Source organism: Solanum dulcamara, chromosome 12, assembly GCF_947179165.1.
Source record: "Solanum dulcamara chromosome 12, daSolDulc1.2, whole genome shotgun sequence".
Lineage (NCBI taxonomy): Eukaryota > Viridiplantae > Streptophyta > Magnoliopsida > Solanales > Solanaceae > Solanum > Solanum dulcamara.
In genome coordinates, this window is record NC_077248.1 from 34,213,290 (window position 1) to 34,226,172 (window position 12,883).

General features: G+C 39.9%; 1 pseudogene; it reads left to right on the top strand.

The window, feature by feature from the left end:
* Positions 1-10,666: 10,666 nt before the first annotated feature.
* On the top strand, positions 10,667-10,786 carry LOC129878030 (5S ribosomal RNA; annotated as a pseudogene).
* The last annotated feature ends 2,097 nt before the right edge of the window (positions 10,787-12,883 follow it).

Consider the following 12,883-nt stretch of genomic DNA (forward strand, 5'->3'; position numbering starts at 1 on the left):
GTCCCTGAGATTACTTTTAAGGCAGCCCATAATGGCATTTAGAGGACACTCGAGATGACTACACCGTTATTCGGGTCCTCAAACAAAAGCTTAACTTTCTTATTCTATTGAGTCTCCAATAATAATTTAAAATGCATATAGTTGCTCACTACTCTACTAGTGTATACTGTAGCACTTCTTTTACGTTATCGTGCACAATTCACTGCATTGTCCATTGAGCCCCTCACTAAAGGGCCGGGTACGTATATATATATATGATGATGTATTGTAATAAGGAGGTGATGGCACTCGGGCAATGATGGTTTTACAGTTATGATTCACTGAACCCCTGAAAGGGCCGGCTATATGGTATGATATGAGTAGGCATGCTTTTGTAATTCACAGAGTATAGGTACAGGCTTCTAATTTGATAATTTTTTCCCCTCCCTATTTATTTTGGATATACCTCTAGTTGTACTATGTTACGTTTTACATACTCAGTACATATGTCGTACTGACCCCTTTTTCTTGGGGGGATGCATTTCATGCCCACAGGTACAAATATAGGTTTTGGAGTCATTCAGCTTAGGATTCCGCTCAGCTCAGCTGGAAGAGGTTCCATTGTATTGGAACCTAGTTGTTCGCACTGGTCATTGATGTGTAGTATTATTTCATTATTCAGGAGTACGGTGGGGGCCTTGTCCCGCTATATATTGTCATTAATATTGTTAGAGGTATGCAGACATATATATGTTGGTTGTGTAAATGTCAGCTTGGTTCAGCTGGGTCTACATGATGTATGGTATACATTATTACGTTATAGAAGCCTTGGTGGCTTGCGTACCCTTTTGTGTTATGATGTAAATAAAATAGGCTACATATATATGAAATGTTATGACCCATGGGGGTTCTTATGTATGGGTCACATTATTTGTAGTCTGGTTTGACTACACTCGATTTATATAATGTATCTATCATTCGACTTGACCACAACTGATAAATATATGTATGAGGGGTCCAGGTCGGACCCCAGTCACAGCTTACGGGGTTGGGTCGTGACAGAATTGGTATCAGAGCAGTTTGTCCTTGGATTGTCTGTAGACCATTTCTAGTAGAGTTTTGGTTATCGATGTGTTGTGTGCCACATCTATAAACAGGAGGCTACAGGACATGTAAGATGTTAGTTTTTTTTCATATCTAAGATCATGCGATAGAGCTGTGTCATTAGGAAAATCCCTCCTTAATAAATTATTATGTGTACGATGATGTCACTTGAGTCTAAGCTATTCTATTGAGACTGACCCCTCGGAGGACCCCATTCATTCAATCGAGACCGACCCTTCAGAGGACTTCCAGTATACTAATAAGGCTAATTCCTTGGAAGGCCCAATGGCAATAGCCCCAGAATGTCCAAGGAGCTAGAAAGCTGTTCTGTAAGCCATGCCTGTTGCTCTTATGATGGAGCACTATGTCAGGCCGGCTCTTATGGTAAGTATTACTACTTACTCAAGCCCCTTATCTTGGACGTCGGTAAACTAGGGGTTGCCTGGTTATTTATTTCTTTTGGACTCAAGTGACGAAGATGATGAGGGACAGACGAGTAGATGGCACACAGATGAGGAGGAAGAACATACTTCGCCTTCTAGGTCACAAGGACGAACAAGGGACAAAATGGGCCACAGGTATAGGAAAGTGATAGGTAAAGGTTGGTTGACTATATGGGGTAATTTTGCCAGTTTTGTTTTGATATAATCCAGGAAGCCCTGTGCGGCTGTAGCATGAAATATGATAAACATAGTGTATATTGGCCCTGTAAGGCATTATGGCAGTAATACGATATGACATGAATATATGTATATATGTTGGCCCTGTGAGGCGTTGTTCGTATTTTCTGCATTTAGGTTGTGGGATAGTAAGGATTATAGAGGAAACTTTGTCGAAATTTTCCCAAAACAAGAAAAAGGGATTAAAACATAGTTTTATAACACGCCTTGGAAATTGATATCGAGTACCCATATTATGCTAAATTAAAGCTGTAAGAGGTACTCTTCATATTGCCGATAAGGGGTACCCTTTTTACTTGGGGAAGTTCATTTTGGAAAAACGAAATTCTGTCTGAGCAGTATAGTTCGAACAGCAGTATCTCCAGCCGCAATTGTGCTGTAAGGAAAAAAAGAGAGAAGCTCAGGTGGAAGGATAAGATATCCAGCAATTCAGCTTCACTCTTTTTGAAAATACCAAGCCCCCAACTTTTATTGTAAATTAGATGGGAAGTGGTAGACCCTTACAACCAAGAACACCTTGTGGGGAGAATTCCTTAAATCCAAATACTGTCTGAGGGCCAATATTATTACAAACAAATGGGACACTGGTCAGTCCTTAATTTGGAAGCACCTTATGAACAACAAACACAACATTGAACCTCATATTCAGTGGTAAATGAAGTCTGGCTCTTGCCTTTTTTGGTGGGACAACTGGCTAGGTGTTGGCCTTTTAGCTTACTTTTCTGCTAACAGCTGTAGGTTTAACCACACCCAAGTTTTAGCTTTTCTAACAAATGGCCAACGGAATGTTGATCTCATTATCCAAAAAGCCCCTCCTCAGTTTGTTCCTAACATTTTAGCAACTCAATTCAACTGCCATCCTCTCAAACAGGACCATCCTTGCTGGATTCCTAATTCCAATGGGGAGTTCAGTTGTTCTTCTGCCTGGGAGCTCATTAGAGACAAGAGGAAAAATACTATGCTGAATGCATGTACTTGATACCAACTAATACCTTTCAAATGCTCATTTATTGTTTGGAGAGCTCTTAGAAGGAAATTACCTACCAATGAGAAAATAATCAGCTTTGGCAAAGCCCCCTCTCAGTGCCATTGTTGTGATAAACCTGGCCAAGACACCATTGATCACACCTTTGTTGCAGGAGCCTTTGCCAAGAATACTTGGAGGGTGTTTGCTGATTCTTTGGGCATAAACAAGGATTACACACCTCTTAGAAATATGCTTATGAGATGGTGGACATCTAAATACAAGAATGAAGCCCATAAGCTCCTGTTACAAGCAGTCCCTATCTTCATTTGTTGGAACTTCTAGAAGAATAGATGTGCTTCCAAATATGAAGGGAAGAAATCTAACCTTTCAAGAGTCAAATTTTTCTGTCTACAAAGACATCTCTAACCTGCTCATCACAACTTTTCCTTATATTGAGTGGCCAAATAACAGGAAGGACCTAGTCATTTTAGTGGAACAATGCTACCATGGCACCAAAATTACCCCTGTATGCTGGATCAAACCAGATGATCACATGGTAAAGCTAAATATAGATGGTAGTTCCCTTAACAACCCAGGTAACATTGGTGGAGGAGGAATACTTAGAAATACTCATAGTGACCTTATCTTTGCCTATGCAGTTCCATTGGGGGAAGGAACTAACAACCAAGCAGAAATCAGGGCTACTATCTTTGGTCTATCTTGGTGTATTCAGCTTGGTTATTTACAAGTAGAGTTAGAGGTAGATTCTCAACTCCTAATCAGGTGGTTACAACACGAAGCAAAACCCCCTTGGTCAATCAAGGAGCTGCTGGACAGTTTAAATAACATCATCAACTAATTCCAAACTTTCAGCTGTAAACACATCCCTAGAGAAGCAAACAACACAGTTGATGTCTTATCCAAACACAACCACAAATGCAAATCTCCTGAACTCTATTTCACTGTGCATAATCTCCCCAAACAAGCTAAGGCATACCTTGAGATGGACAAGCTGGAAATGCCTTCTTTCAGAAGAAAGAAACTCAGGAGAATCAAGAAACCTCCCTAACTCCTTCCATTTTGGTTCTAACTCAAACTTCAACATGGTTTTGTCTATGCATAGCTATAAATACCTTGAAGATGTCACAGTTAGAACTCCTGTACAAGGGAAAATCTCCCTTCCTTATTACTATCTTTATTATTTTCTTAGAATAACCAGTCTAACTTTAGAGGTAAGGAGTACAATAGTTTCTATTTTGTCTTCTCTTCTTTCTTGGCTTAACAGGTATAGGGATCTTGATTGGAAGCCCAGGCTGGTTTCCTTGCATCACACATGGGACACATTCAAGTTCTTGTTTTTGTTTTTGTTTGATGGTCTATGCAGATACACCACATTACACATCCTAGAATTTTTCTACATCAGTAACAACAAGAGGAGCCACTTGGAAAGTGCTTCTTTGTTTTGGGGTTATAGAATTGTTTCCAGACTTTGTTTTTTGTTTTTGCTTCTATGCAGGTTACAAACTACAACAGGAACAACAATCCATCCTCTTCAAAGATTACAACAGTTACAACAATCCAAAAGCATTCATCAGGAACACCTCTCAACAACTCCTACCAACCAGAAATTGCACCTCTTGAGTCTTCTGTGTTTGTTTGTTTATCAGTACAGATTCACAACACACTCCAGCTGTGATAATTTGAACAACTTGCAGACATACAGCTCTACAGATCTCCATATTCAGTAAGATCCCAAGGTCAAAAACAAGAGGAGGTATTCCTTGCAACAAGTTGTCCAAACTAAGGAGAAGTAGATGCCAGAAACAGCACACTACCTCAGCAACAACCATCAACCCTCAACAACATGCATCATGCAACATCCAAAATCCTCCAAATTTTGCAGGATAATAGCATCCCCAAAGATAGTTGAGCCCAAGAAATTTCAACGCGAACAGATAACCGAAGATGTTAGTTGAGCGACATTGAAAAAGATAGTCGATGTTGCAGGCAGAACAGTAACTCTCAAGAGGAGCAACAGAATACATCATCACTTGTATGTTAGCTATTATATGGACCCAAGAATTTAAAGCTCAAATGGATTCTCAGAAACGTTAGTCGAGCACCACAGAAGATATGACCGATCTTGACCCATGCAAAGGAAATTGGGTATACTTGATTTTCTTCAATTTAGCTAGGTTCTGTACCTTAGTTGAATAGAACTAGTTTCCTATACTTGATCTTCCTAGTCGAGAGGAGTCCTCTCATTAGATATATTCCATTTTATTTTTGGAGGTAAGGCCTTTGTCACGACCCAACCCCATAGGCCGCGACTGGGGTCTGACCTGGACCTCCCATACACATATCTATTAGCTGAGGTCACATTGAATCGTAAATAAGACAATATCATGTAACAGAGCCCCACTGGGCAATAATATTTTCATAAACCTGTAGCCCTTTTCGTTTGTACCACAACCCGATAGGGCACGCAAGCCGACAAGGCTGCCATAATATAATAACATATATCATATATCATGTAGACCCAGCTGAATCAAACTGACATACAGAACCTACATATACATGTCTGCAGACCTCTAAACATATGAATGACAACATATGGTGGGACAGGGCCCCCGCCGTACCCCTGAATGGATGAAATAATTTTTATACATCTGTGGACAGTACCAAAAACAAGGCCCCGATACAATAGAGCCTCTTCCAACTGAGCTACATGGAATCCAAAGCTAACGGACTCCCAAAATCTGTATATGTACCTGCGGGCATGAATGCAGCCCCCCGAGAAAGAGGGTTAGTACGATATATGTACTGAGTATGTAAAACATAATATAATACAACTGGAAGCATATCTGATATACAAAAACAGGGGATAAGATATCAATTTAGAAACCTGTACCTATACTTTGTGAATTACAAAAACATGCATGTTTAAGTCATATCATATAGCCGGCCCTTTCGGGGGTCCGGTGAATCATCTCTATAAAATCATCTCTGTAAAACCATCATGGCCCCCGTACCATCACCACCTTATTACAACACATCATCATATATCTATACACGTATCTTGGCCCTCTATTAAGGGACTCAGGGAATAATGCAGTGAACTGTGCACGAGAACATATCCTGGCCCGGGACTTAGGGAAAGAAGCATTACAATATACACGAGTAGAGTAGTGAGTAACTATATGCAATTTAAATCATTATCAGAGACTCGACAGGATAGGAAAGTTAAGCTTTTATTTGAGGACCCGAGTAATGGTGTAGTCATCTCGAGTGACTTCTAAATGCCATTATGGGCAATATCAATTATAATCTCGGGGCTCCTAGACATGTACTAAAGTAAAGCCAAATCGCTCATGGAACCAGAAATATTTGTTAACAAATAGTCTGTAAGACTTGGAACCTGTACATTTGTTACCTTTTTAACATATAAAAGTTTCTAGGGAAATAGTTCGATTATTATAAAAGTCCGATATTCAGACGTAAATAAGAGATGCTAAGAATGGAGTTACCCCGGAACTTATATCATGCTTAATCTACAACTAAGACATGCCAGAAGAAGAAAGAGAATAAACTATATATAGTCTGTACTTTCCTTTATTGGATCTGCATACACATATTTCATACCCGGCCCATCATGGGGCTCGGTGAATCATTATGGCATCATAATCTCACTTTCGTACTAAATATGTATCAAGGGAAATGAGAGATAGCTTTCCACACACTAGTGTTTAACACGTAGAAGCCTTACTAGGCAATACTCAATCCTTGCAGAAATTCCAATACTAGGCAGTGGATAGAGGTTATGAGGCATACTTGGAGTTTTGGGAATGGAATTATCCCCATATTCCACACACAATTCACTTAAGGCTAAAACTTGCCAAAACGAAAGAAAGATAGCTGTACGAACTTATACCAAAACATGCCAAGAGAAAGTTTACATACCTCTTGGGAGTTACCCTTTATCCTGCTCGCCTCGTCTTCTTCTGAACCTATTCAATATAAAGTAATACGAATATCAACTACTCTTAACTTTTCAGTATTTGAGGTTACGCCTTAATGTTAATGGAATCTATTCCCTTAGTCGTTTCCTCGACTAGTTCTTTAGTTTGTTAAGGCGTTAACGAAAATTGGGCAGCATTTCCCCTATAATGTGCCCTATCCAAATTTCCAATTAGGTCCCTAAGACCTACAGCCAACCAACAACAACAACCTGAAGCAATTCATACCAACAATATACAACATAAACTCCAAACGACTTATTCAAAAAGATGATATCAAATAGGGTGTCGAGTCTTTATTTTACAACGCCTTTAATTATACGCAACGGGGGGTCATGTGGACTCAAACAGAAGCACCCTAACCCACATTAGAACATATTTAGGCCCTTCAACAAGACACCACACCCCTGCAGCAGCAACTCACAAGAACAACGCCTTACCTTGACGACAATTCGACTATAACGACTACAATTTAGTTTATTCCGAACGCCAAGTATTCCAATGATATTTACACACTTCTAGACACCTATAGGGAGTGTAACATGATCCATCATAACACATAAATCTCAAATTTAAAGAAGAAACCTTACCTTACGTTAAACTTGTCAAACTCGCCAAAACTATCCAAAATGTGAAATCTGGACAGATTACTGTTTTACCTTGTCGCTTCGTTTCGAAGGGGTAATGGAGGGAAAAAGGATTTACGTCCTTCATGAAAGTTATAGACATATGTCTTAGGGTCGTAAAAAATTTAGAATCATCCCTACATCAATTTTGTACAAAACGATACGACCAAAATACTTACAGCTGTCCGTGTAGAATTTCCAAAACCAAATCTGAGCAGTACCTCCTCTACGCTTCATCACCATTTTTCGAGCTGATAAATGTAAAAATGGATTTTTGAGTATGAATGAAAGTTATAGAACCACGAAATACCTTTCCAAAACATATTAAATCACTCAAAACGAATCTGTACACAAGAAGTTATACCAATATTACTAACCACTGTCCCTTCCAAAAACGGGTTTGTTAACTAGCGTTTTCTCTTATTTTCTCTTCCAAATTCCAATTGCAAAGCTGGAGTTTTACTTCCATGAAGGTCTTAAAATACATATATACGTATCCACGTACTTAAGGTACACCGTATATAATTAATTCACGGAAGAAAATTGGAAAACTAACCTTTAAACTTCAAGAACCATGGCTGCCTCTCTATTTCTCTCCCTCACATTTTTTTTCTCTATGTTGGCTGATGTTTTGATGGATAACTGAAGTATATGATATATATCAACATATATATGTGGCTTTAGGGTGTGACACGTGTCAACCCCAAGAGGTGACACACGTCCAGCCCCTATTGGGCCACCATATCATGCGGCCAACTATGGGATGCCACGTGGCAGTGGGGTCCACCCCCCAAGCAGGTGGGTCACCTGCTTGCTTGAGGTGCTGCCATGTGTCGCTTCTTCATTGGCTACCACGTGTCGTCTTTTTTCCCTTCCTCGTGGGTTCGTAATCTCGTCTTATTTTATGTACCTATGTAATCCATGCTACGTAAGTTTGATATATGCTTAAGTAGCTCAAGTGCATATGACTTCTAACTTAGTAGCTTACATAGGTAAATCGAGTCATACGACTCATTACTTGGCCTCCAATTCCTTCCGGACTCTTATGATTTCATATCTAACCTTCTTTACTATGGGGTATCACATTCTCCCTTTCTAAGAGCCGTTTGATAGTGTCGTAGCGTATCCGGCTCACATGATAATGTGCCAGGAACTTATGAGACATTTCGAGTTTAAAAAGGGTGGGGTGTAACATCCTTCCCCCCTTTAGAACATTCGTCCCCGAATGTTAGACAAAACTTCTCTTAGCACCTTATACAAATCGTAGGGAGATTCTTTGTTATTTTCTTAACACATACTTCCATACCAATACTTCATATACGTGTTTCAGGAATCGGGGTTACCTGTAAGTATCGGTTATAGGTGCAAATACTTATATTCCATGTTCTCTTCAGTTCCCCGATCATCCTCTTTCTGGTTTTGGTTTTTCCACCGTAACTTGACGGAAGATACGTCTTTAGTCTACAATCTTCCAGTTTGTCGATCCAGGATGGTGGTAGGATTTTCCTCATAGGATTCCATCTACTGGACCTCATTTATGGAATATACCCTGGGTGACTCGTCAGTATCTAATGGACTGGGCGTATAGTTTCCAACTGAGGTGGTAAGCTTAACTTACCAGCCAAGTTGCCCACCTTATGAGTAACTTGATACCGTCTAATATATTCTGGGCCAAGTTCCTTTTCTAGGTGACCCTATGATGAACATCCAATCATCAACTTGAACTCTGTATGTCGACGTCGATTATCTGTATGTCATTCCTGCCGACTCTGGGCTTTTAGTCAATAACTTGCTTAATCATGTCAAGGCCATTGGAATACTAGTGTAGTAATTATTATTGTAGGCAACTTGATAAATGATGGATAATTATTTCGGCTACCTTCGAAGTTAATCTCCCAGCATGTGACATATCTTCTAGCGTCTAATAGTGCGCTCAGTCTGTTTAGTAGCTCGAGAGAGAAATGCGGTACTAAGACCTGTCTGTGCTCCTGACCTCTTCTTGGAATGATCTCAAGGCGTTAATTGTAATTGAAGTCCCTTTATCTGTATATTAGAGGAGGAAACCTCACGGAACCTTACCATTCTCCATGTTCTATAACTCCCTCTAATTTCAGCAGCATAGGTGCTCTTGATTGGAGCAAATGGGCTGATTCCTTAGCCTAATCACAACAACTCATATAGCACCCTACTCTTACCAAGTATAAAATGGGTGCATAATGACGTGGATAATTTGGGAACCATTAGCCTTGTATAGCCTTTCTCGACTCTTTTCAGAACTTTAACTGGCATTCAATCTTTTGGGTCCTTCTTCCCCTCTTTTCCCAATCCTTAGGGTTGGCTACCGAATAATGTTGCAATACCCCCATATAACGGCGCTCGTAGTCATTCTGTGATTTTTCTAACATGATCTGGTGTAATTCTAAAAGAGTTTTGGCATAGTAGCTCGCTATCCTGTAGTAACCAGCCAGTTCAGTCAGTTTTACTTAAACCTTTTCATAATTTCCCTTACCCCCGCTTATAATCCTCTAGACACATTATCTTGTGTCATTTTTTTACCTTTACAAGAATACGAGAGGGTACAAGAAGCATCCTAGCGTTACCTCGCCAGTCCTCATGTCTTACCCTACTTTTCCTCCCTTCCTACACTCGAGGTCGGGGTAGATCTTTGGTCCAATCGTGGCCATGTATTACTTCAACCGTTGTACTAATTCCATCTCGGTAGTTTGGCTTAACTTATCTTTGCACCTCTCGGTAATTAGTTGCAACTTGGGCTCTTTCGCTTGGGATAATAGCTGTGGGGACTCTGTAAGGTCCTACCACTTTTTTTACTCTATAATTTTACACCTTCTCGGTGGATTAGGTAACCTTTGATCGAAGAAGTAGGGACTAATATCGTTATTCCACAAGTAACATTCCCTCCAGAGTCATCTGGCGCTGGAATGCAAAATGAGTTTTATAGTCCTGGTCATATTATGGGATTTTCGACCTTGGGCACTGCTTTCTGTCATTTGTAAGTTACATCAACTGTTTTGCTTTTTCTTGCCCTCAGAGTTGGTTGCCCAATGGTGTCAAAATTCCCTCGCCTACTGGCCCATATAACCCTTTGGTTGTTTGCCTTTTATTAACAGGTACTATGTTGACGAACTGTGGCATTCGAATATGTCATCAGTTAGCAAGTAGCTAATCCTCCTTGTTTTGCTTAATTCCTTGTTAGAATTTCCTTAACGTATCATATAATACTCTGGGTACATAATCTCATATCGTTTCTCCGTCACTAGTTCAGATTCTTCCATCTCGCGTGATCATACCAGCACTAACGCATTAAGTTCCATCAGAATTTTGAAGTTAAGCGTGCTGGGGCGAGAGTAATATTGGGATGGGTGACCTCCATGGGAAGTCTTTGTGTCGCATTTCATTGTAACCTTTTCCACGAGGTGCGGGCACTCAACTTAGCTCCAGATTTACCTCAGCGTTGTCTCACGAGTCTTTATGTTTTGCCCTGTCCTTTCGTCTGTTATCTTGCATCTAGTATCGGCGTAGACCTTTAGCTCTACGATCCTTTATTCACTTTGTGTTCTCCTTATTTTCTACCACAGGAGGCTTTCTATTCCTTTTTCTTTGGTTATTTATCTATCGCAACATCATTTGCGACTAACTCTATAACCAACATTTTTGCTTTTGGTCTATCATACTGTCGTTATCCTTTGTAGTGTCTCTTGAATTATTCGATATCCTTTCATTGTTACATTCTTCTATTTTTATACGCAGCCGCCTTCTAGTGTTATGTTGTTCAGGGTCTCGTCACCAACCTTCTCAATGCTGCCTTATGTAGCATTCTAGCTTCCGTTCAATTACTGGTGGCTTCCAGACCTTTCTAACTTGGTTCGGCAGGATATCTTATTGAAGTTTAGACGTCCATCTCAAATATATTACCATATCGATTGCCTTCAACTTACGTTTTCCATTTTCTTATTAACTTCCCCCCTTTAGAGGGTACTCGTGCTTTCCTCTGTATGTACTTGTAGTCATTCCAATTTCAATTAGGCAGTACTAGTGTTCTGGGAATAACTATTCCAGGTTTTCTTAAAGTAGTGGCTTTGTCCCAACCTATATCCTTTGTTTCTTGGGATGAATGGAAGTTGTTCCAATTATTCTTTAAGTTTTCCATCCTCGTCCCTTGAGGGTTCCACTATTTTTGGGGTGACGTTGTGTACACGCGTCATTTCTTTTATATCTTAAGCCCCATGCTCTTACTGCATTCTCAATGCAGGCCTTTAACTTAGGCAACGCGTACTATGTGCGTCTTACTAGTGGTTCCACTTTATCCCTGCATACTCGTATCACACTGTTCAATTCATACTTACATATCCCCCTTTTAACTAGTATATATATTTGGTTCCTGACATCTCTTTGAGGTGCTTCTATTAGAAGTTCTTTCCCCAATTAATCGGTGGCAAATTATAAACTATTAGAGTACATCATTTTCCAACCATTGTTGGAAGAAATCAGAACCTCTTAAACATCACAGTACTTCTTCTAATACTTGACCTACCTGGTCTCCTTCTGAGTTTATCCTCGAGTTATGAACAACTCATCTAATTTACAATTAGGAGTTGAGGGCTTAGTATTTTTTTTCAAAAAGAGTGAAACTCATTCGCGGGACATCTTATCCTTCACCCTGAGCCCTCTGTGTATATTCCTATAATACAAATACGGCTGGAGATACCGTAGTCTGAACTTTACTACTTAATTAAGCCTTTGTTCCTCCGAAATAAAATTCTTCAAGTGGAAAGGGTGCCCCTTATCGACCACCTAAAGGGTACCTCTTACAGCTTTAGTTGAAAACAGTAGGGGTACTTAGTATCAACTTCTCAGACATGTTATAAAACTATGTTTTATTCCCTTTTCCTTGTTCTGGGAAAATTTCGGCAGAGTTTCCTCTACATTTCTTACTTATGCCAAAACCTGCACGCAGAGAATACCAACAATGCCTCACAGGGCCAACATATATATATACATATCACATCACATCCGTACAGGGCTTTCAATATCATCTCATATCGCAGCCATACAGGGCTTTCAACGTCAACAATAATATAAAAATACCGGACTTACCTCATATGTCCCACTTCAAACTGCATCTGTTGCACTTTATGTCTGCTTTTCTTTCAGGTTTCAACTTTACATTTCAAATAATACTTCACTACCTTACCAAATGGCTATCTTCCGTGCCTTCACTTTACTTACCTGCGTGCTTCGTGATGTCCCATGTCGTCAATTACCTCCTTTGTTGGTGTCCTCCCTCTGTTAAGATCCAAGGTTAGTATAAGGAATTTTCCTATGACTCGAATCTATAGCACGATCTCAGATGTAGAAGAAAGGTAACATCCTAAATGTCCTATAGCTTCCTATTTATAGATGTGGCAGGCAACACATCGATAACCAAGACTATTAGACACGGTCTACAGACATTTCGAGGACGAACTGCTCTGATACCACTTCTGTCATGAC